Below are 21,916 nucleotides of genomic sequence, written 5' to 3'. Positions count from 1 at the left end.
CTCATTCTCGCAAGCCAGCCCCCGCATGCGTGGGGAGGGTGTGGGCCCGCAACTCCACCTCCTCGGCAGTTCGGAAGTGGCTTTCCCACTCCAGCGGGAAGGTAAACGGCGTTTCCGTGCGCTGCTCTGTTGTCAGTTTTCCATTGCACCGGAAGCGGCTTAGTCATGCTGCCCACATGACCTGGAAAAACTATCTGCGGAGCGGACAAACACCGGCTCCCTCAGCCTGTAAAGTGAGATGACTGGACTTAACTGTCCCTTGACCTTTACCACCTCCCCTATTGTACCTCAGATGTGGATCTTCCAGTGCCCCCAGTGGCTGCCCTCTCTGCCCCTGCCAACTCTGCCAGCTGGAAGCTGGAAGCTTTCTCCACCCTAGTCCCCCACCCTGGAGACCTTTCTTCCCAGACTCCCACTCAGGAATTCCTTTCAATTCCAACCCATTGGCCACAATTACAGGGGAGCTGCCCCTTCACCTGCAATCCTCCACCTGCCACCAGACACTGGTCAGGCTGCTGTTAATGTGCATCAGCCATATTTCTTGCTGGCTGCGGAAGGACAAGATCCTTTTCCTACTCCTGCTGTCTCAGCTGCTGTTGATTCCGATGCTGTTGAATGTGTATTCATGAAATGCTTTTAAAATTTAAAATACTCAAAGGGTCGTCCAATTAAAATGTTACAAAAATATGACCAACAGTCCAAATCCAACAAATGATGCACATTAGGTTGGAATGAAAGACTTGTTAGCGGAAGAAATACGGCTGTTAATGCTTCACTGCAAATGCTTGCAAATGCAATCACAATACAGTGGTACCTCGCAAGACGAATGCCTCGTAAGACGAAAAACTCGCAAGACGAAAGAGTTTCTCATTTTTTGAGTTGCTTCGCAAGACGAATTTCCCTATGGACTTGCTTCGCAAGACGAAAACGTCTTGCAAGTTTGTTTCCTTTTTCTTAAGACCGTTAAACCCAGGGTGCATTGCTTGAAGAGGTGCAGTTGCGACTTGACTTCGAGGAGTAACTCATAGCACGCGGTGTGGTAGCCTTTTTTGAGGTTTTTGAAGACTTTAGTGATTTTTGAAGCTTTTCCAAAACTTCTTTTGCAGCCATTTGGTAAGTTAAACTTTTAAAACTTTTTTTTGGGGGGTTGGATTTTGGGTTGGGGTGTTTTCTAGGAGGTTTGGTGCTTTTGAATTTTTTGGATGTGAAGCACTGATTTTTTGGGGGTGGGGTTGCGAAGGTAGGAGCTGTGCTGCCATGGGGCCCAAGAAGACTGCTGCTGCAGAAGCCGGCGAGAGGAAGAAGGAGAAGAAAGAACTGAGGGACATTTGCCAAAAGTGGAAAGATGTGCAGGCTTTTGCACAGCGGCACCACCCTGACAAGGACCTGACACGTGACCTTGCGAACACTTTTGATACGAGGGTCATGTCGTCTTTCAGGGAGGTCCTGAAAAGGTGGATGAAGCAGCAGACCATGGACAGGTTCTTCAGCAAGAAGCAAAGAGTGGAAGAGGAACCTTCTTCAAGTTGTCCCCCAGAGTCTTAGAAAATGTATGTACAGCACTGTACACTTTGGTGATTTTTAAACTTTTTTTGACCATAGGAACGCATTAATTGATTTTCAATGCATTCCTATGGGAATCCGTGCTTCGCAAGACGAAAAATTCACAAGACGAAAAAACTCGCAGAACGAATTAATTTCGTCTTGCGGGGTACCACTGTATATTAAAATATGCAGGTTCCAGAGGAGGCATAGTTCCCCTGGCACAGGAGATTGCATAAGTCCTTGCAGAAGCAGAAGAAGATATTTGGTTTTGGTTTGTCCATGCAATGCTGTACCAGATTGTACAAATCCCAGGAATGCTCTCCCAAAGAGCCAAACTTCATTTATATAGTATAAATGAAGGAGCATATCATTCTTCATTGGTAGCCTTTCTGGGCAAGGGGTTGGTGCAAGCACTAAGTAGGCCCTGCTCCTTGTCTTCATTATCACCTCTGCAAAGGAGGGGCCAAGAACTTCCCTTGCTAACCCTCAAGGATAGGAAGGAATATGTAGGAGAAATGTCTGAGGATACCTTCCTGGCCCAAACCTCTGTATCTCTGAGGTTGAGAAGCATTAATGCCACAGTCCAGCGCAGACAAGGACAACCATATGGAAAGATGGGGGGGATTCATAGAATCATAGAATCATAGAGTTGGAAGAGACCCCAAGGTCCTTCGAGTCCAACCCCCTGCCAAGCAGGAAACACCATCAGAGCACTCCTGACAAATGGTTGTCAAGCCTCTGCTTAAAGACCTCCAAAGAAGGAGACTCCACCACACTCCTTGGCAGCAAATTCCACTGTCGAACAGCTCTTACTGTCAGGAAGTTCTTCCTAATATTTAGGTGGAATCTTCTTTCTTGTAGTTTGGAACCATTGCTCCTTTTCCGCTTTTCTGGATCAGCAGAAAACAACCTTTCTCCCTCCTCTATGTGACATCCTTTTATATATTTGAACATGGCTATCATATCACCCCTTAACCTCCTCTCCTCCAGGCTAAACATGCCCAGCTCCCTTAGCCGTTCCTCATAAGGCATTCAGTTTGTGCTGAAAGGTGAACCTACCCAGTTCATACTTTCTGAAACAATATGCAAAATGAAATACAGCTCACTTTTGGAATCCACACTTCTCCAAACTTTGAAATGTAGTTCTTCAGTCAAGTAAGGGGAAGGAAAATGCACAGACCAGAGCAAGGTCTGCATGAAAATGCACATTACATTGTTGTGCACATAGCATGTAGAAATTATACTAGGACTATGCTTTGCAAAATATTAGTGGCGTGCTTTGCAGAAATGTGCACAATGGGCAAAACTACATAAAGAAATATGTTGATGAGGAAAAATCCATGCTAAAATGCTAGTGAATTTAAATGAGGACTTAAAAGGAAAAAAATCACAAATTGATGTGGAAATGCAGAGTACCTAACTTAATATTGTAAAAATAACAAGCTGAGAGAAACCAACATTGACAGATTCACCCAGCCCTATGCCTAAGCCTAGAAAAATCACTCTGAATTTATGTGTTTAGAAGATACAAACACACACACGCACAAACACAACACACGTGTGTGTGTGTGTGTGTGTGTGTGTGTGTGTGTGTGTGTGTGTGAATGAGACAGAGCCAATATTAGGCATGAATCAGGTTTTGGTTTATGCTTTTGAAAACGAATCCGTCCCTACAAGACCACTTGGGAAAACCAAGATGGTATCTGATACAAATGAAATTTTAGTGATAGAAAATCCCTGGCAATTGCACTGTTTGCCTGAGTCATCTTTTAAATATTTTGAATTTACGTTTTCCCCCCTGTCTGCCCTTTAAGAGCTCTCGGGTATTTAACTTTTTTATTTTATTTTATTTTACTGGCAATGATTACACTGATGAGTATTCCATTTGGAAGATTAAAGCGGGACATGCATTTCAGACAAAACGCAGAGGAGACCTGGTTGCATTAGTCAAAACCTCTAGTTAATTATACTGCTACGGGGAATTATCATCTGTAAGGTGTGGCAAGAAACAATTCAACAACCATGCTTAATTCATGTGCCTTTAACCCATGGGTATGCAAACTAAGCCCCAGGGGCCGGATCCGGCCCAATCGCCTTCTGAATCCGGCCCACAGATGGTCCGGGAATCAGCATGTTTTTACAAGAGTAGAAATGTGTCCTTTTATATAAAATGCATCTCTGGGATATTTGTGGGGCCTGCCTGGTGTTTTTAGATGAGTAGAATGTGTGCTTTTATTTAAAATGCATCTCTGGGTTATTTGTTGGGCATAGGAATTCATTCCTTTAAAAAAAAAATTGTCTGCCCCCCCCCCAAGGTCTGAGGGACAGTGGACCAGCCCCTTGCTGAAAAAAATTGCTGACCCCTGATTTAAAGCTAGGGATGGCAACTTTCAAGGACTCACTGTTTCAGCTATGGGATATTCTGGTGTATTCCCTCAAAAATCGCCTATACAGTAGTACCTCAGGTTACATACGCTTCAGGTTACATACACTTCAGGTTACATACGCTTCAGGTTACAGACTCCGCTAACCCAGAAATAGTGCTTCAGGTTAAGAACTTTGCTTCAGGATAAGAACAGAAATCGTGCTCCAGTGGTGCAGCGGCAGCAGGAGGCCCCATTACCTAAAGTGGTGCTTCAGGTTAAGAACAGTTTCAGGTTAAGAACGGACCTCCGGAACGAATTAAGTACTTAACCAAAGGTACCAATGTATAGGATTAGCTCTAGTGATCTGTGGGCTAGTGTTATTCTTGAACAAGAGCAGGCAGGTCATGGGTGTGGAGAAACATTTTCAGCCGAAGGGACACACACTCTCATGATTAACCTTCCTGGGAACAACATACTAGCAAGCAAGGGGTGGGGGCAGAACTGACAGTGGGTGATGCCACTCCACACACTATGGGTGTCATCAAAATTCCTGGCCTCATAGAATCATAGAATTTAGAGTTTAAAGGAATCATGAGGGTCATCTCATTCAACCCACAGCAATTCAGGAATCTCAACTAAAGCATCTGCCGAAGGGCCTTTACCCTGGCTCGATGTCATGCCCTCCCCTCGGCCGTTATTGAAGGTCGATACAGGAAGAGAAAATGCCCCTGTGACTCTGGACAAATAAAAACGGTAGAGCACGTCCTTCTCCAGTGCCTGTATTACAGCGACATTCGTATTAGTCTGATTTCCCCACCACTTCATAAGTACCCAGGGCACACAGGGTAATTCTATACCTCCCTGCTGCTCTCAGGTACCAATCCTGCTACAACATACAGTGTTGCTAGATTCTGCATAGCAGTGCTCAAAATTCGTTGGAGGATGTCCTATGCCACAAACTAGATTTAGTGCTCTGTAAAAAGCAGAGACATCACCTTGCCAACAAAGGTCCGCATAGTTAAAGCTATGGTTTTCCCAGTAGTGATGTATGGAAGTGAGACCTGGACCTCAAAGAAGGCTGATTGCCGAAGAATTGATGCTTTTGATTTCTGGTGCTGGAGGAGACTCTTGAGAGTCCCATGGACTGCAAGAAGATCAAACCTATCCATTCTGAAGGAAATCAGCCCTGAGTGCTCACTGGAAGGACAGATCGTGAAGCTGAGGCTCCCATACTTTGGGCACCTCATGAGAAGAGAAGACTCCCTGAAAAAGACCCTGATGTTGGGAAAGATGGAGGGCACAAGGAGAAGGGGACGACAGAGGACGAGATGGTTGGATAGTGTTCTTGAAGCTACCAGCATGAGTTTGACCAAACTGCGGGAGGCAGTGGAAGACAGGAGTGCCTGGCATGCTCTGGTCCATAGGGTCACGAAGAGTCGGACATGATTAAATGACTAAACAACAACAACAACAACAAAATTAATAGTTAAAGTCTTTTATATATCAACCTCTTATGCTCTTCCACACCCTCCCAATGCTTCTATCCCTTCTTTTAGATTCTTTTAAATTCTTATACAGTAGTCTTTTATATTCACCTTCACCTTTGATACCATTTAGCTTTCCAAAATGCTTTTCAGATTTTAAATGACTGTATCCCACCCTTTTATGACAGTAATAAAGATTTGAATTGAAAAATTGAACTAAAGCATCCATGACAGATGACCATCCAACCTCTGCTTAAAAATCTCCAAGGAAGGGAAATCCACAAACTCCCAAGGGAGTCTGTTCCACTGTCAGACAGCTCTTACTGTCAGAAAGTTCTTCCTGATGTTTAGTTGGAATCTCCTTTCCTGTAACTTGAAGCCATGAGTTCATGTCCTAGCCTCAAGAGCATGCTCCATCTTCCAGCTGGACAACCTGATAACAGTGTGGGGTAAAAGTCTGGGTGGTTGGGTACCACTGCTCACTCAGCCCAACTGTAGCCAAGTCACATTTGATGAAGGTTTAGATAAGCTTCACCAAATCTCACCCAAATGCTGTGAGGCAATAAGTACTTACAAGGTAAAGACTGCCTCCTCCTTTCTTTTAACTTTGTAAATGTTTTAAAAAGGTCCTTTTAAGAGGCTTCCAAGAAATAACTGTACATCGCAATGTGCATTCCCTTCTTGAGGAACTGTACAAGAAAAAAATATGGCTAATGCATTTCAAATGTGTATCTTTACTGTGTAGCTACAGACAGCATTGGAAGTACAGTACAGAACCATGCTTTGTTCAGTCTGCTGGTTGTGTGGCTTAATTTGTTTAGTCATTTAGTCGTGTCCGACTCTTTGTGACCCCATGGACCAGAGCACGCCAGGCACTTCTGTCCTCCACTGCCTCCCGCAGTTTGGTCAGACTCATGTTCGTAGCCTCGAGAACACTGTCCAACCATCTCGTCCTCTGTCGTCCCCTTCTCCTTGTGCCCTCCATCTTTCCCAGCATCAGGGTCTTTTCCAGGGTGTCTTCTCTTCTCATGAGGTGGCCAAAGTATTGGAGCCTCAACTTCACAATCTGTCCTTCCAGTGGCTTAATATGCAGGTCAATTTTCTATTTTGCATAAGGATCCAAGGGGGGGGGGTGAAATAGGGAGGCTTGCTCCAAAATACAGAGTGAACTGGAGTCGTCCTCATCCCAACTGGCATGCCGATCTGCAGCTGCTACAAAACTTCCTCTTGAGAAGGCTCCCTGGTTTAGAACTTTATCCTTGAAGTCATGAAGGGCAAGAGAAACAAAAAGTGTTCTGTTCCAATCGTAAATGGAGTTGTAAACTATCTTGTTAGATGGAGATTGGGAGAGAAGGACAGAGGGGGGAAAGAGAAAAACAATTGCTTCTTCCCTTTTTTGTCTTTTGCTGAAGCCAACTTGTGTAATTTTGCTTGCAGTCTTGGTCGCAATGAAAGATTTCTAAAATGTAGGCTGCTTCCAAACAATAAACAATAAACCTGTTTATTGAGCACCCATCCTGATTTGTTTGCCTGGAGTTGCATCAAAGCAATGCATCAGAGCGCATGTCCCCATCGCTTTCCTTATCTATTGTTGTTGTTTAGTCGTTTAGTTGTGTCCGACTCTTCGTGACCCCCTGGACCAGAGCACGCCAGGCACTTCTGTCTTCCACTGCCTCCCGCAGTATGGTCAGACTCATGTTCGTAGCTTCGAAGACACTATCCAACCATCTCGTCCTCTGTCGTCCCCTTCTCCTTGTGTGCTCCATCTTTCCCAACATCAGGGTCTTTTCCAGGGAGTCTTCTCTTCTCATGAGGTGGCCAAAGTATTGGAGCCTCAGCTTCACGATCTGTCCTTCCAGTGAGCACTCAGGGCTGATTTCCTTAAGAATGGATAGTGTCAGAGCCACCCGTTGGTCCCAGCTCACAAGAGACCTAAGTCCAATCCAGTTTATTTACAAAAGCCTTTATTGAAGATCATTGCTCCTTTTACATTCCATCTCCGTGGCTCTACGTCTGTGACATTAGACCGCTGAAGTCCCCTCTGAGTCGGTACCGCCTCTACACCAGTTTAAGAGGCTTGTGCTGGACCACCTCTTCCTCTCCTTCCTCTTCCGCAGGGTCTTTCTGCCCCCCTGGGTTCCCTCCCGCCGGGACTCGCCCGAGGCTGAATCCTCTGACGCCTCTTCCCCCCTCCTTCGCGCTTTGGGGCCGGGCTCCTCCCCAGGGCTCTCCTCACTTCCGCGCGCCTCCACATTTGAACTTGGCGCGCGTACGTTGCTTCTGACCTTTCTCTCGACCGCTACACTGCTCCCGGTGCTACTCTCCGCCCCTTCCGGCAGAGCGTCCTGCTCCGATCTCCTCCCCCTGTCTCCTTCTTGCTCTGCTCCCTCTGACACACTGGTAACTCCACCCCCTTCACTCCGTTCCGGCGGAGAAACCGGCCCCGATCTCCCACTCCCACTGGGGGCTCTCCTTTCGCTCCCCTGCTCCTGATTGCTCCCCCCTTGGGCTCCCCTTGGTCTGACCAGGGGGGCTCCCTTTTGGGAGTCCTCTGACTCACTGGACAGACTCATGGACGACCTTTGGTCATTGTCATCCTCCTCCTCGTCTCTCTGGGATTCTTCCCCCTCGCTCTCTGTCTCCTCCCCCATCTGCCCTTCTCTCCCTGAAACCCTGACATCCATCCCCCCCTCGAAGCCCCCCCTTCCCCCCTCCCGCCTGTCGGGTGCAGGTTGTGGGAGCTGCGGCTCTTCGGGGGTAAATTCGGGATACAGGTCATCTACGTCCATGTTCTCTGCTGGCAGTTCTGTGTATGTGTGTTCGAACTCGGGTTCTTCACCCAGCGCAGTCTCAGTCTTTTCTTCCATTGCTACTTCCTCTGGTGCTGCCCGCCAAGGCCCCATCATCCACCTCTTGCGCCATTCCTCCTCTGGTTGCTCCTCCCACCAATAAGGGGTTTCCGTGTCCACCCCCGAGCACGATCCCCTGGGCGGGCTTGATTCTGGCGTTCCTTCCTCGGCGGAAGAAAAGCCCCGGAAAGTGCTGTCTGAAACTGTGGGCGTAAAGAGCCAGTCATCAAAGTACTCGGCTGGCATGGGTCTATGTGGGAAAAGGGCATGGAACTCGTCTTTTAGAAGAGGTTCGTCTAAAGCGTAGTCCGGCACCCAACTATTGGCACTGGCTGGGGCACCCTCTCTGGCGAGAAAGTATTCTACTCCCTCTGCCCCCCATCTCGAGTCCAGGATCTCTGTGACCTCGTTGAGTGGTTCGGTCCTAGGTGACCCCCCCCTCTTGGGCGACTCTCTGCGTGGGTCTGGTACTGTTTCTGACTCCTGAAACCTGTGTGGGGCCTTGTAGGGAGTGAGCACCGACCTATGAAAGACCAGGTGCACTCTGGAGCCTTCTGGGAGAGCCAGGCGAAATGCTACAGGATTGATCCTAGCCTCAACTTGGTATGGCCCTAGCTGCCTGTGTCCTAGCTTCTTTTTGGCTAATGATTTGGCTGGCATCGCTTGGGCAGCTAACCATACCCAGTCCCCCACCTGGATGTCTTCTCCCGCCCTTCTGTGTTTGTCCGCCTGCACCTTATAGGCTTGTTTGGCCAGCTCCAAATGTCTCCGCAGTCCCCGTGCACCTCCTGCAACTCTGCGGCGAACTGGTCGGCCTCTTGTGGCACGCCCTCTCCCGTTTCCACGAGCGTCGGAAAGGTTCTGGGATGACGGCCATTGTTCGCAAAGAACGGCGTCACCCCCGTCGATGTGTGCTTCGTGTTGTTGTAGGCAAACTCAGCCATCGGCAAGTAGTCTACCCACGCTGCGGGTCGCTGATTGGCGTAACATCTCAGGTACTGCTGCATGATCGCGTTGACCCTCTCTGCTTGGCCGTTGGTCTGTGGATGTCTCGCCGACGCTAGGTTGATCTTGACGTGCAGGATACCCAGAAGCTTCTGCCAAAAATTGGAAACAAATTGGCGCCCCCTGTCGGATAGGACGGACTGCGGCAGCCTATGCACCCTGAACACGTGGTCGACGAAAAGTTTGGCGGTCTGTTCTGCCGTCGCCACCCTGGCACAAGGAATGAAATGCGCCATCTTGGTGAACAGGTCCACAACCACCAGTACTGCCGTCTTGCCCCTGGAGCTGGGCAGATCAGTAACAAAGTCCAGTGCTACCCTCTCCCACGGTTGCTGCGGCGTCTCCAGCGGTTCCAGCAACCCCGCCGGCTTCTGGTGTACTGGTTTGGACCTCTGACAGGTGTCACACCTGGCGACGTAATCCGCCACCTCTCCCCGCATCTGGGGCCACCAAAAGTCCCTGGTCACTAATTCTATTGTCTTCTCTTTGCCGAAGTGGCCCGCACTGGGGGCGTCGTGCAACTGCTGCAGAACCTTCGCGCGGAGCTCGTCGCTTGGTACGTAGAGAGCACCTTTGCGAGTCAAGAGCCCGTCTCGCAACTGGAACTCACCGTCTCTCTGTGACCCCCTGCGCAGCTCCTCCATCTTGGATTGTGCAAACTGATCCACTTGCAACGCGCGTCGCACCGCGTCCAGGTCGACTGCGATGGCAGCGCACGCCCACGCCTGCGGTGCGAAAATGTGCTTCGCTGCTATTGGTGCCGTCTCCTCAAGATATTGTGGTTTCCTGGAGAGCGCATCGGCTATAACATTGGAATCCCCCGGGATGTATTCTATTCTGAAGTCGAAATCCGCGAAGAATTCTGCCCAGCGCATGTGTCTTTGGCTCTGGAGCTTCGCTGTTCGCCAATACTCTAAGTTCTTGTGATCCGTGCGGACCTGCACTGTGTGCTTGGCTCCTATGAGGAAGTGCCGCCACGCTTTGAAAGCTGCGTGAATGGCCAACAGTTCCCTGTCCCATATGGTGTAGTTCTGCTCCGTCTTGCTGAGCTTTCGGGAGTAGAAGGCGCCAGGTCTCCAATTCCCTTGCGGATCCTCTTGCAGAAGGACGGCTCCAACCGCTCTGTCGGACGCGTCGGTTTCAACCCGCATGGGCCTGCCGGGATTCACGTGCAGCAGCTGCTCCTCGGAGGCGAAGAGGCTTTTAAGCTTCCGAAAAGAGCGCTCTGCCTGTTCCGTCCAAGCGAACTTCTTCTTCTTGGAACTGAGGGTGTCCGTGATTGCTGCCGTCTCCTTTGCAAAACCTTTGATGAATTTGCGATAAAAATTGGCAAACCCGATGAATCTCTGGACTTCCTTCCGATTGCGTGGGCTCTTCCAGTCTAACACCGCTCGGACCTTGACGCTGTCCATGGCCAGTCCCTCGTCGGACAGCTTGTAGCCGAGGAAATCCACCTCCGTCACATCAAACTGGCATTTCTCCAATTTGGCGTAAAGCCTGTGCTCCCGCAACCTCTGCAGGACCTCCTTTACGTCCTTCTCGTGAGCTTCCGGCGATTCCGAGAAAATCAGGATGTCGTCGAGAAAACACACACACTTCTTGTAGAGGAGTCCCGCCAGCACGTGATGCATAAATGCTTGGAAAACGTGGCTGCCATTTTGGAGACCAAACGGCATAACTCTGTATTCATACGTGCCCAGAGGCGTGAACATGGCAGTCTTCCACTCATCGCCCTTCCGGATGCGGATGAGGTTGTACGCTCCACGCAAATCCAACTTGGTGAAGATCTTACCCTTCCTAACGGTCGCTAGGAGGTCGTCAATCTTGGGCATGGGAAATGCCTTGGGCTTAGTCAGTCTGTTTATGAATCTATAGTCCACAATGAGTCTTTTTTGAGGCGTGTCTTTCTTCTTCACAAAGAAAACAGGACTGCCTCCCACTGCTTTGGATTCCCGGATGAAACCGCGCTTCAGATTATGCTCTATGAAGTCCCTGAGCTCTTGCATCTCGTCCTCAGACATGGAATACAGCTTTGCAGTCGGCAGCTGCGCCCCCGGCACCAGGTCGATCGCACAGTCGTAAGGCCTGTGAGGCGGTAACTTGTCAGCTTCTTTCTCGCAGAAAACCTCCAAGAATCCTTCGTACTTGCGAGGCACTGCCTGCACCATGCCAAGCTGCAACTGCTGCTCAGCCCCCTCCTCCTGATTGGTCTGGATGCAATGCTGAGCACAATACGATGAGCAGAAGGTGATTTGTCGCTGGTACCACGCTACAGCGGGACTGTGCCTCTCCAGCCAACTCATGCCCAATACTATGGGCGTGTCTGACAGGTGGGTGACATTGAAGCTAATGACTTCTCGATGATTTCCAATCTGCATCACCATGGGAGGCGTCTGCTGCACAACTTGCCCTCCCAGCAATTTCCTGCCGTCCACCGTAACTACGTTCAGAGGCGTTGTTGCGGGCAGGAGCGCTATACGATGCTGCTTGACAAATTGCATTCCCACAAAATCCGCATTGCTCCCTGAATCAATCGTGATGGGAACTTCCAGGGTGTGTCCATTCGGCAGCTGAAGCGTTGCAGTGAGCTGCACTGCTGGCTTGGGTGATAAAGGGTCTGTGCGTTGCAAGGGTGCTGGGGACTGCTCTACAGATTCGCCTGGCTGAGCCCCAGTAGCTCCGTTTCCAGCCAGGCACTGTCGTTTCCCTGAGGCTGCTCTCTTTGCACCACTTCCGCTGCCACCGTTGCCAGAGCTGCAGTGTGTTTTTGGAGCCTCTGGGGGCACTCTTTCGCCATATGCTGTGCACTGTCACAGATGTAACATTTCCTGGTTCCTCTAGGAGGCTTCGCCTTTACTGCACCGGAAACAGGGGCTCTGGATGGTGTCTGAGCCCTAGCACCACCAATTTCCATCGGCTCTTCTCCCTGCCTCCCCAAGGGCGAGGGGTGCGTCTGGCTGAAGTCCCTGGGGACAAAAGGGGGTGTTCTCGCTGGTGCACGCGCCTGGGGTCCCTCCCCCTCGTGCCAAGGGCGTCCCTCGTGTCGTATTCCGATCGCAAGAGCCCTCTGCACCACGTCTTCTAGGGTCTGGGGTCTGTCTCCTCTGGCAATCGCATCCTTGATGGGGCCGCTAAGACCTTCCCAGAACAGATCTCTTACTGGTTTACTGTCTTTCTCCCAGCCTAACGCAGTTAATAATGCGAAGAATCTGGAATGATATTGACGTACAGTGGCTTTGCCTTGCCGCAGTCCATGCATCTCTCTATGAGCAATATCCACATCCACAGATGACTGGAAACAAGCATCCATCGCTTTAATAAATTCATCAGAATTGCGGCGGGCAGGGCCATCTTCGCGCCACAAATTGCGCAACCAAGCTCTAGCCTCTCCATGCAAATGCGAAATTATAAACCCCACCCTCTCTTCCTCATCTTTAAAATCATTGCGAAGCAAATGCAGTGCATACACGACGTCTGCCCTGAAGTTAGGGTAGTTTTTCAGGTTCCCATCGAAGTGGGTAACTAGGGTGCCCCCCCGCCGTCCAAGTCCAACTCCCTCTGATCTGGATCCCGGGACCCCTGCCCCGCTTGCATGCTCCCACCTTGTTCGCAGGTCCTGGCAAGCCTTCTCCAGTTCGTCATTCTTCTTCTGAGATGCAATGACCGCAGCTGTGAGTTCGGTAACCTGATTCCTCAGCGTTAGCAGCTGTTCCTCCGTACTCATGGCTGCTACCGTTGGTGAGCTTTGCAAAAAAAAAATTTGCGTTCTGAGAGAGGGGACTTACTGTCAGAGCCACCCGTTGGTTCCAGCTCACAAGAGACCTAAGTCCAATCCAGTTTATTTACAAAAGTCTTTATTTAAGATCATTGCTCCTTTTACATTCCATCTCCGTGGCTCTACGTCTGTGACATTAGACCGCTGAAGTCCCCTCTGAGTCGGTACCGCCTCTACACCAGTTTAAGAGGCTTGTGCTGGACCACCTCTTCCTCTCCTTCCTCTTCCGCAGGGTCTTTCTGCCCCCCTGGGTTCCCTCCCGCCGGGACTCGCCCGAGGCTGAATCCTCTGACGCCTCTTCCCCCCTCCTTCGCGCTTTGGGGCCGGGCTCCTCCCCAGGGCTCTCCTCACTTCCGCGCGCCTCCACATTTGAACTTGGCGCGCGTACGTTGCTTCTGACCTTTCTCTCGACCGCTACACTGCTCCCGGTGCTACTCTCCGCCCCTTCCGGCAGAGCGTCCTGCTCCGATCTCCTCCCCCTGTCTCCTTCTTGCTCTGCTCCCTCTGACACACTGGTAACTCCACCCCCTTCACTCCGTTCCGGCGGAGAAACCGGCCCCGATCTCCCACTCCCACTGGGGGCTCTCCTTTCGCTCCCCTGCTCCTGATTGCTCCCCCCTTGGGCTCCCCTTGGTCTGACCAGGGGGGCTCCCTTTTGGGAGTCCTCTGACTCACTGGACAGACTCATGGACGACCTTTGGTCATTGTCATCCTCCTCCTCGTCTCTCTGGGATTCTTCCCCCTCGCTCTCTGTCTCCTCCCCCATCTGCCCTTCTCTGCCTGAAACCCTGACAGATAGGTTTGATCTTCTTGCAGTCCTTGGGACTCTCAAGAGTCTCCTCCAGCACCATAATTCAAAAGCATCAATTCTTCGGCGATCAGCCTTCTTTATGGTCCAGCTCTCACTTCCATACATCACTTCTGGGAAAACCATAGCTTTTACTATACAGACCTTTGTTGGCAAGGTGATGTCTCTACTTTTTATCTATAAAAGTTTGATATTTGGGGGAAGCAAGTTTTTTGGTTTATTTAAAAAGACCTACCAAGACCTCTAATTCTGCCACCTGAATTTGCCAGCATGTGATTGAATTCCACCTAAAAATAATGGCACTCTGGAAGCACCTGTAGTTCTTTGATGTGTCTGATGTTGACAGATTTTCTCGGCAATACTAGCACTCCTTGGTCAACCTTCATCTGAGCAACTGGAAGACTGTTCTCACTTCTCCTTGGTGGCTACAGAAACTCAGCCTCTGCTTCTTGCAGCCTTAAACATGGAACTCAATTTGGATACACTGAGCATATTTGGACTCATCAAGAATTTCTGCATCCATCACTCTGTGTCACATTTCTGAACCTTGACTGGAGCCTTCATGATGAGAATGGGAAATTGCATATTTTTGGGGGGAACGGCTTTGTTTTTTAAAGAATGACTAGGCATGGGCTGAAACAACATCTTTATTTTCTTTTTAAAAGGAAAAGATAGGGAAATGTTTCATGAGTTACTCATGTAACAAAAGACTGAGCATTTCCTCAGGCTCTGGGGGGGAAAAAAGCAAATGGCTTTGTTCTTTTCCAATTATTTTGTGACCTAATATCATGCCTTGGCTACATCAAACAACAAGAAGATTTTAAAAGATTAGCTACGGTCTGGGCAGCCAAAGCTGGATGAGCATCGAGATACGCATTTTGGATTCTCACCCTCAAAACGCCTTATGAGGTTCAGTTGGAGATGCTCTAGTTAAACTTCCTACCAATAGGAAAAGGGCTGAGAAGATTTGTTTTTACTTATGAGTCACCCTCCGTGGTATATCAAACATGTTTTCCTCCAAGGTTCATTACGGAGGAGATCCTGTTTCAAAGTCACTGCTAATGGTTTCCTCTCTTTTTTTCTGTTCAAATAGGATTTTCACAGGACTTCCTTCCACCACTTTCATCTTCATTATCTAGTATCTATCATCTAATCCAAGGAGAGCCAACGTGGTGCCCCCCCCAGACTACAAATACCATCACACCACGCTGGCTGGAACTGAGGGAAGTGTTGGCTATTTGCAGATTAGTTGTGCTGCAGAAAGCTTGCTAGGGAGACGACACATTACAAGGAACACAAAATAACTTTAGCTAGGTTTTAATAACAAAAACAAAAACTCCTTTACACTAAATATATCAATAAGCATGACCCATCCACCAGGGGACTGAGAGAGCTAGGTGCTGCTATTTATATACTATACCCAATTGCTGACACAGCTTAATTAACACAACTTAACAGCACCTGCTGGGTAAAACCTCAGCGCCTAGGACTTGCCGATCGCATGGTCAGCGGTTCGAATCCCCACGACGGGGTGCACTCCCGTCGTTCAGTCCCAGCGCCTGCCAACCTAGCAGTTCGAAAGCACCCCCGGGTGCAAGTAGATAAATAGGGACCGCTTACCAGCGGGAAGGTAAACGGCGTTCTGTGTGCTGTGCTGGCTCGCCAGATGCAGCTTGTCATGCTGGCCACGTGACCCGGAAGTGTCTGCGGACAACGCTGGCTCCCGGCCTATAGAGTGAGATGAGCGCACAACCCTAGAGTCTGGCAAGACTGGCCCGTACGGGCAGGGGTACCTTTACCTTTACCTAACAGCACCTGCTATACTGTTTCACAGCTGTAAAACTAGGTCATGTTATTTGCTCTGGCCCTTAAAGACATACACATCTTGTGGAACAATAATGAACCTTCAAATTTAAAGAGACCATTCAATAGGAAGTTGGAGTCCAAAGGCATCTGGAAGGTACCCCATTGGCTCTCCGTTTTCCTCCTGGTCTTCTTTTGGTTTTCAGTATTTCTGGCATGCAAATGGCCCTCAGCAGTAACTCCCTGCCATTCCCCTCTTCAGGTTCTTTTGTAGGGTAGCCAAACATCTGTAGGCTTGCACACAAAAATGCTCTCTTTACATATGACACAAGCATGTCAACGATCCAGCCCAATGCCTTATCCAATGTGCCAGAGATAGCGATCATTTGAAATTCTAGCAAAACAGTTTTGCACACTTTCATAAAGATAGGCAAAACTATCAATAATCATAGTAATACTTTGGATTATGACCAGTTCTGTGTGTCAGCATGTTAAACATTTCCCCACCTACAAAATACACTCCCTGTTTCAGCTCAGCAGTAATGCATTCATTTTACTGAGTAAATGACTGGCTGTGACCAGAAGCAATTATCTATGACTAATCGATCATGTGTGCTAATTAGCTGATTGCAGCAACTTCACCCTGTTCACCTGCAGTGATTGCATTAACATAACAGGTAAAGTTATCCTGTCAAAGTTCTCAGAGGTGGCATTCATCCTGAAGATACAGACATGACATCTAAAACCCCCACAAAGCTTTATTTCAGTTTCAGAAATTAGACAAGCCCATTGCTTACTCTGCTAACTGCCTTGAACTATGGGGCAGGCAAAACAGCAATTAATAATCAGAGTACAGATTACAGATGTGTCTGTTGCCTTATTGTTGTTGTTTAGTCGTTTAGTTGTGTCCGACTCTTCGTGACCCCATAGACCAGAGCACGCCAGGCACTCCTGTCTTCCACTGCCTCCCGCAGTTTGGTCAGACTCATGTTGGTAGCTTCGAGAACACTGTCCAACCATCTCGTCCTCTGCCGTCCCCTTCTCCTTGTGCCCCCCATCTTTCCCAACATCAGGGTCTTTTCCAGGGAGTCTTCTCTTCTCATGAGGTGGCCAAAGTATTGGAGCCTCAGCTTCAGGATCTGTCCTTCCAGTGAGCACTCAGGGCTGATTTCCTTCAAAATGGATAGGTTTGATCTTCTTGCAGTCCATGGGACTCTCAAGAGTCTCCTCCAGCACCATAATTCAAAAGTATCAATTGTTGCCTTATAGGTTTCTTCAAAGCACATGCTGCCAGCCCTTCATTGGTTCTTTAATAGTAATCTTATCCACCTTCTCCTTATAGCTTGGAATAAAAATGTAATGCACATCTCCTAAGTAACTCTCGTATACCTGAAAACATCACACCCCATCCTAAGCGGCTTTCCTCAACTCTCCACATTCTTTGGCACTGATTGCTACAAATCAGGAAGTCTTCCACTGCTTAAACTATTTGAAAAAAGGGATATCAAATGTCACCTTCCATCAGTTGTGCACAATCGGGGCCATATGGTGCTATCAAAAAAGCATTACTTCAGCATTTTGTAGTGAATTTAGCATGTGGTTGGGGGTCCTTGCCCCCCACAAAGAGTATGGTCCCATCACTCCGACATGCCGGGTGGTCCCTTCACGAGGTCCTATGCCACAATCATACCCTACAAACCTTCATATGCATATAAATTTGGACTGGATCATTGCTAATAACGGGCAATTCTCCAGTGTCTACCATAGACTCCATTCAGCATGAAACCAGAGTGATGGGACACATATTTCACAAATATCTTTTTCTGTGAAATGAGCATTTATTTTGTGGAGCTTGTGTGTGTGTGTGTGTGTGTGTGTGTGTGTGTTCACAAGCATGAACTGCAGAGGCACAGGGAGCAACAAGTAATGGCTATCAAAGCAGGGGTGATCCAAAATAGGACCTGAACTCACAACCGGAGTTGCTGGTGGGGTATGGGGAAGAGGGTTTATTGGCTGTTTTTGTTTTTATTAGGTATTTTGTGTTTTTATCTTGTATTTTTATGTTGCAAACTGCCCTGAGATCTACAAGTGGAGGGTGGAATACTAATTTAATAAATAAATAATGCAGTGGTACCTTGGTTCTCAAACTTAATCCGTTCCGGAAGTCCGCCCCAAAACCAAAGCATTCCAAAACCAAGGCACACTTTCCCATAGAAAGTAATGCAAAATGGATTAATCCGTTCCAGACTTTTAAAAACAACCCCTAAAACAGCAATTTAACATGAATTTTGCTGTCTAACGAGACCATTGATCCATAAAATGAAAGCAATAAACAATGTACTGCAGTCACACAATCAGTCCATCAGTAGCTGAACTGGGGTTCCACACAGTCACAAAAAAATCTGCAAAAACAAAAATGCAAAATAAATAGCAAAAACAGACAGACCTCAGCGTAACACTCAAAATGGAAGTGTGGTGCTCAAATCAGAAGCATAGCACTCAAAATGGAGCATGTTCGGCTTCCGGAAAATGTTTGCAAACCGGAACACTTACTTCCAGGTTTGCAGTGTTCAGGTTCCAAGTTGTTCGAGTACCAAGAACCAAGGTACCACTGTACCTCCCATCCTCTCCATACAACCTGCCAGATTTAGGGCAGTGCAGGTGTTTCCCCAGCACAGAGTGCTGAGCTAAGGGTGCAAAATCATAACTATAAAAAAATTAACCTATATTTATATCAGTACCAAGGAGAGCCATTAAAAAAGCAACTGTACCAAAATGAATTATTGTGAAAATAATGGTACAATACAGTGCAATATCATAGGGATCCCCAAGCACAATACATTGATTGTGATTTAAGGCACTGTGAGTAACAGGTCGCAACCCATAGCCCATCTTTAAGTTGCAAATATTTCAATTAAAGACCCACTGAATGCACGCCGAGCCAAGAAGCAAATCTGCTGAAGCAATTCACCTTTCACATCAAATAAATGTGAAGCCCTAAAAATATATGATACTTCTGACATAAAAGATGAAGCCTCGTGGAAACCCATCTGTTTGTGGCCGCTTTGAGTTGAAAAGCAGACATATGCGGTCACCGATTCTCCATGATGCTGAAGGTTACTAGGAATATAAAGAGCGTCTGCTGTGAGAAATGCAAGTTATATAGGGTTTGCGGAATTGGGAACACTGTGAAATGGTAATGTGATACGAATCCAGCCACATCTAGGTCGTCACACTTCATATTTGGCCTCAGGCAACGGTGATCAATGAAGAACAGCAAGAGGTTTCATCTCAACGTCTTTTTTAGTTCTACATTGACGGAAAGAGTTCTGTCAACTTATAATGGGCTACTGTTACCCATTCTTTATTGCAGAAATCTTTTCAACCTTTGACTTTGTATACAACAGGGGTCAGCAAACTTCTTCAGCAGAGGCCAGTCCACTGTCCCTCAGACCTTGTGGGGGAGCCGGACTATATTTTGAAAAAAATATGAACGAATTCCTATGCCTCACAAATAACCCAGAGATGCATTTTAAATAAAAGGACACATTCTACTCATGTAAAAACACACTGATTCCCAGACTGTCCACAGGCCAGATTTAGAAGGCGATTAGGCCGGATCTGGCCCCCAGGCCTTAGTTTGCCTACCCATGGTCTACAACATTAACACCTCAACATTTATGTTCTTCTCCAGTGTTGCCTTTCCCATTATTATTTTTATTATTATTATTAATTATTTCAATTTACATACCATTCTTTATCAAAACATGTCCTCGATCTTTCCCAACATCAGGGTCTTTTCCAGGGAGTCTTCTCTTCTCATGAGGTGGCCAAAGTATTGGAGCCTCAGCTTCAGGATCTGTCCTTCCAGTGAGCACTCAGGGCTGATTTCCTTCAGAATGGCTAGGTTTGATCTTCTTGCAGTCCATGGGACTCTCACGAGTCTCCTCCAGCACCATAATTCAAAAGCATCAATTCTTCAGCAATCAGCCTTCTTTATGGTCCAGTTAATAGCCATAAAGGTAAAGGTAAATGGACCCCTGACCATTAGGTCCAGTTGTGGACGATTCTGGGGTTGCAGTGCTCATCTCACTTTATTGGCCAAGGGAGCCGGTGTACAGCTTCCGGGTCATGTGGCCAGCATGACTAAGTCACTTCTGGTGAACCAGAGCAGCGCATGGAAACGCGGTTTACCTTCCCACTGGAGGTATTTAAGGTAAAGGTAAAGGTACCCCTGCCCGTACGGGCCAGTCTTGACAGACTCTGGGGTTGTGCGCCCATCTCACTTAAGAGGCCAGGGGCCAGCGCTGTCCGGAGACACTTCCAGGTCACATGGCCAGCGTGACATCGCTGCTCTGGCGAGCCAGAGCTGCACACGGAAACGCCGTTTACCTTCCCGCTGGTAAGCGGTCCCTATTTATCTACTTGCACCCGGAGGTGCTTTCGAACTGCTAGGTTGGCAGGCGCTGGGACCGAGCAGCGGGAGCGCACCCCGCAGCAGGGATTCGAACCGCCAACCTTTCGATCGGCAAGTCCTAGGCGCTGAGGCTTTAACCCACAGCGCCACCTGTGTCCCACAGGTGAGGTATTTACTTGCACTTTAATGTGGTTTCGAACTGCTAGGTTGGCAGGAGCAGGGACCAAGCAATGGGAGCTCACCCTGTCATGGGGATTCAAACTGCCAACCTTCTGATTGGCAAGTCCTAGGCTCTGTGGTTTAACCCACAGCGCCACCCGTGTCCCCTGTTAATAGCCATAGGCCTGGGTAAAGAGGAATGTTTTTGCTTGGTGCCTAAAGACATGTAATGATGGTGCCAGGCGAGCCTCTCTGGGGAGAGCATTCCACAATTGGGGAGCCACCATAGAAAAAACCTGTTATCTTGTTCCCTTTCTCTGCAATAGAGAAGGGCCTCAGATGCCAAACACAGGGTCTGGGTCAGTTTGTATAGGGAGAGGTGGGATTGAGGTCCTGAGCCATGTAAGGCTTTATAGGTCAACACTAGTAGATTGCCAGGGATGATGGCCATTGGAGTCCAACAGCATCTGGGGGGGGGCACATTTTGGCCATTCTTTGACTGTGAATCTTGGTCTGATCCAGTAAAGCAATGATTATGCTGTTAGGCCAAATGTGGTTTTAGAATTAAACACTGTTGATGAACGATGGGAGCCAGGAAAACACTAATATTTAGAATATGTGCATCACGCAGTTCTCAGTGCTTAATCAGAACAGAATGCCAGAGCTTGTTACTGTTCAAATACAGCCACTTTTGATCCAGAATTTATCATCTCCAGTTCATCATTTACTACAAGATATCAAACATGGTTGGCGCTGAGACGACCTTGCAATCCAATTGTGAGCCATTACGCCAGCTTTGTTTTGATGGTGCAATGCAATAACCCTGAGATATACATTTTATCCCCACTTGTGTTTAGAAAAGGACAGTCAGTTTAATTTAATTTGAAAGGGCAACAGTTTACATTCTTCTCTGACCATAAGAATAGCAACTGCAGACCAGCTACTCTTATCAGTCGGGTTTCTTCCTTCCGCTGGCTTTTTAAATACATGCTCACCAGAACTCCAGAGCTGGACCACTGACAATTTATTGTCAACAAACTAAAAGCAGTCAAAGGAATGTGAACCTTTAATTATAGCATTTTGGGCTCAGACAGGGAGGAACCAGCATTACTGAGACAGTGAAGACAGTCTCCCAAGAGGTGTTTAGCAAAACACAATCCCATGGCATGGGACAAGACAAAAAAAGATGGTACCAGCATAAATAAATGCTATGCTCTCAATGCAATAAGGTAATTATAGATTTGAGCAAACATATCTTTTCAGATCCATTTTGGATATTAGCTTCCTTTTGATTTTTCAAATTTAGATTGGCTTTAGTGCTCTTTTTTACTTCTTTGTAGCCGGCAACCTGACAGTTCTTAATATCCAATACCTAACTTATATACTCGATCATCATTTGGGTGTCAGTGGAACAACCATATGGCATAATGTAATCAGAGATGAGATACAACACTGCAAATTTCTCATATAATTTTGAAGAATGCAATAAGGGCTGAAATTGTCCCGATGCCATTTACTTTACATGCATCTATTTTAGGCGTTAGCAAAATGACAAGTGAAAAACATATACACACATGTATGGTAATCACCACTACCAAACATCCAGAAACCATAAGGACACATTGCAAGTACCTCCATGCTGCTGAGAACACACTGAACTCAGGCAGGGTGAAAATCACCCAGAACTGGAGAAAGAAACTTCTGA

At 47.8% G+C, this 21,916-nt stretch overlaps 1 long non-coding RNA gene across 1 annotated transcript; it reads right to left on the bottom strand.

Moving 5' to 3' along the window:
• Nucleotides 1-15,133: 15,133 nt before the first annotated feature.
• On the bottom strand, nt 15,134-15,865 carry LOC309370476. The gene is made up of 2 exons (XR_014168589.1): nt 15,648-15,865; nt 15,134-15,293 (listed from the first exon to the last, which is right to left on the bottom strand). It is a non-coding gene; the product is annotated as an uncharacterized lncRNA (long non-coding RNA).
• Between the last annotated feature and the right edge of the window lie 6,051 nt (nt 15,866-21,916).

Source organism: Podarcis melisellensis (genome assembly GCF_964234715.1).
Source record: "Podarcis melisellensis genome assembly, chromosome: 5".
NCBI lineage: Eukaryota > Metazoa > Chordata > Lepidosauria > Squamata > Lacertidae > Podarcis > Podarcis melisellensis.
This window is presented reverse-complemented; position numbering and strand designations above follow the sequence as displayed.